Consider the following 3,547-nt stretch of genomic DNA (forward strand, 5'->3'; position numbering starts at 1 on the left):
CTTAACCTAACTCAATTTGTCCCTTAACCTAACTCAATTTGTCCCTTAACCTAACTCAATTTGTCCCTTAACCTAACTCAATTTGTCCCTTAACCTAACTCAATTTGTCCCTTAACCTAACCCACGTTGTCCCTTAACCTAACTCAATTTGTCCCTTAACCTAACTCAATTTGTCCCTTAACCTAACTCAATTTGTCCCTTAACCTAACTCAATTTGTCCCTTAACCTAACTCAATTTGTCCCTTAACCTAACTCAATTTGTCCCTTAACCTAACTCAATTTGTCCCTTAACCTAACCCACGTTGTCCCTTAACCTAACCCACGTTGTCCCTTAACCTAACCCACGTTGTCCCTTAACCTAACCCACGTTGTCCCTTAACCTAACCCACGTTGTCCCTTAACCTAACCCACGTTGTCCCTTAACCTAACCCACGTTGTCCCTTAACCTAACCCACGTTGTCCCTTAACCTAACCCACGTTGTCCCTTAACCTAACCCACGTTGTCCCTTAACCTAACCCACGTTGTCCCTTAACCTAACCCACGTTGTCCCTTAACCTAACCCACGTTGTCCCTTAACCTAACCCACGTTGTCCCTTAACCTAACCCACGTTGTCCCTTAACCTAACCCACGTTGTCCCTTAACCTAACCCACGTTGTCCCTTAACCTAACCCACGTTGTCCCTTTGCCTAACATAGTTCACTGCTCGGAATCTCTGGTGTCGTTGTTATCCTCATGTAGATGTCTTGCGAGTGTTGCTTACTTTCCACATATTCCCGCTATCCACTGTCAATTGTACTGCAATAGGACTATATCGCCCCCCCCCCCCCTCTGCCCCTCTCTTTGTGTCTCCGTCCTCTCAAGCTGGTCGGTCTGGCGTTTGAGTGTTAAATGAGCCTCGCAGCTGTTCAGTTGCGTTCAGATGTCGACGCCCTCAGTGTACGTCGTGGTATGGTCTGTGTCCATTGTCCGCTGATGTCGTACGCGTAACCCACACGCTGTACCGATCATCGGTAGTTACGTACAGAGTGAAGTAGTGTGATACGTGTGACCGTACGCTGGCTGTGCCCAACGGTGTCGAATCTCAATTTCCATATGTTGTGCTCGATGCTACTTGTCTCGTCTCCCAATAACAGCTAGGTTGCACTGTGGTACGCCGTAGAGGCGTGTGGGAGGAACGTACGAACGCATTGTATGTCACCCTGGGTCGCTGGGGGTGGTGGTGCGGTGAGTCAGGTCAGGTCAGCGTGAGCCGTGTGATGTAGTGACGCGTGTATTCCGACTTTGTCGTATTGCCTCACACAAAGTGCTACCCTGGTGGACCGCGTTCCATATCTGGGACATGCCGCAGATGCCGGTTGACAGTGGATCGCGGAAGGGACATCGCATACGTGCGCGGGCCACCTTCCACGTGTTCTCTTCTGCACATGTCGCAGTGTGTATGTGGTCTGATGTAGCGTGTCGTGACACATGACATCCTGGCATGCAAGAATTGTTGAATTCGCAAATGTAGGTGGACATCTACGTTTACTGCCCAAGATACGCAAATGAACTGGAAATCCGTTGTTGAGCGGTTGTTCACGCTGGAGGTGAATCTGTGATGGCGACGATCGGTACAGCTATTAACCGGTTGTTTCAGCGGTACCCGCCACATCCACACACGTGACTAGGCCCATGTGGGTATGAAGCGATACGCGGCGGTGGCTTGGTGGGACTGTTCCCGGCCGGTGAAGGGGGGCCGCCCGGCGTGTTGGCCGCGCGCTGCGTGGGCGCACGCGCAACAGGCGGCTGGTGGGGGGCGCCGAGTGGCAGGAGCGCCAGCCGACGGGCTCGGCAGGCGGCGCAGCTACGCTGCGGCGCACCCTGCACGCGGCGCCTGGCGGCCAAAGTTGGTTCAGCCGAGCCCGGTGCGAAGCGCGGTGGACATCTGCAGTGTGCTGGTCTGATTGAGGACTGTGTGCGTTGAGGATGCGCCGCCGCCTGGCACTCGGCGCCGCGACGCCGTCTGCTGCTCGGTCGCCCCAGCGGTTCTCGCAGGTGGTTTGTATCGCAGTTGTGCGGACGTGTTGGCGCGTGCGCTGTGCTGGGAGAGTTCGCTTCTGCACCCAAGTGGGGCTTTGCCCTTGTGTGGCGCTGGCGTTGGAGCTGCCGGTCACCATAGGTGGCGCGTGTTGTCTCCCGCCGGCAATGCCACGACAGCACGCTCCCGGGCCTCTGTCGGCAGCGGCAAGCTCAGTTGGGAGCAAGGGTGTTCGCACTAAAACCGTCTACTCGCCTAACTCCGGGCGATTGCGCCTCTCTCGAAACCGACCAAGTACCTAGGACGGCGCTGCGCGCCGCCGGGACCTGAGAGGGTTTCGAGGTGTATCGTGCAGGGGAGCTCGGCCTCCTCCTGTTTGCAGAATAATTGAGCGGACGCTTGCGTGTTCGCGCGGGCCCCCGGGACACACTCCCGGGCGGCCGGCTGCTCAGCTCTAGTTGACGCAGCTCCCTGGTTGATCCTGCCAGTAGTCATATGCTTGTCTCAAAGATTAAGCCATGCATGTCTCAGTACAAGCCGCATTAAGGTGAAACCGCGAATGGCTCATTAAATCAGTTATGGTTCCTTAGATCGTACCCACGTTACTTGGATAACTGTGGTAATTCTAGAGCTAATACATGCAAACAGAGTCCCGACCAGAGATGGAAGGGACGCTTTTATTAGATCAAAACCAATCGGATTGGCTTGTCTGGTCCGTTTGCCTTGGTGACTCTGAATAACTTTGGGCTGATCGCACGGTCCTCGTACCGGCGACGCATCTTTCAAATGTCTGCCTTATCAACTGTCGATGGTAGGTTCTGCGCCTACCATGGTTGTAACGGGTAACGGGGAATCAGGGTTCGATTCCGGAGAGGGAGCCTGAGAAACGGCTACCACATCCAAGGAAGGCAGCAGGCGCGCAAATTACCCACTCCCGGCACGGGGAGGTAGTGACGAAAAATAACGATACGGGACTCATCCGAGGCCCCGTAATCGGAATGAGTACACTTTAAATCCTTTAACGAGTATCTATTGGAGGGCAAGTCTGGTGCCAGCAGCCGCGGTAATTCCAGCTCCAATAGCGTATATTAAAGTTGTTGCGGTTAAAAAGCTCGTAGTTGGATTTGTGTCCCACGCTGTTGGTTCACCGCCCGTCGGTGTTTAACTGGCATGTATCGTGGGACGTCCTGCCGGTGGGGCGAGCCGAAGGGGTGCTTTCGCGTCCCGAGGCGGACCCCGTTTAAATCCTACCAGGGTGCTCTTTGTTGAGTGTCTCGGTGGGCCGGCACGTTTACTTTGAACAAATTAGAGTGCTTAAAGCAGGCAAGCCCGCCTGAATACTGTGTGCATGGAATAATGGAATAGGACCTCGGTTCTATTTTGTTGGTTTTCGGAACCCGAGGTAATGATTAATAGGGACAGGCGGGGGCATTCGTATTGCGACGTTAGAGGTGAAATTCTTGGATCGTCGCAAGACGAACAGAAGCGAAAGCATTTGCCAAGTATGTTTTCATTAATCAAGAACGAA

General features: G+C 53.8%; 1 non-coding gene across 1 annotated transcript in view; it reads left to right on the plus strand.

The window, feature by feature from the left end:
* Positions 1 to 2,487: 2,487 nt before the first annotated feature.
* The window catches only part of LOC126317867 (small subunit ribosomal RNA), a 1,893-nt gene continuing 833 nt past the window's right edge, over positions 2,488 to 3,547 (plus strand). The window contains exon 1 of the ribosomal RNA XR_007556977.1: positions 2,488 to 3,547. This exon is cut by the window's right edge and continues 833 nt beyond it. This is a non-coding gene — a ribosomal RNA (small subunit ribosomal RNA).

Source organism: Schistocerca gregaria, unplaced genomic scaffold, assembly GCF_023897955.1.
Source record: "Schistocerca gregaria isolate iqSchGreg1 unplaced genomic scaffold, iqSchGreg1.2 ptg000649l, whole genome shotgun sequence".
Lineage (NCBI taxonomy): Eukaryota > Metazoa > Arthropoda > Insecta > Orthoptera > Acrididae > Schistocerca > Schistocerca gregaria.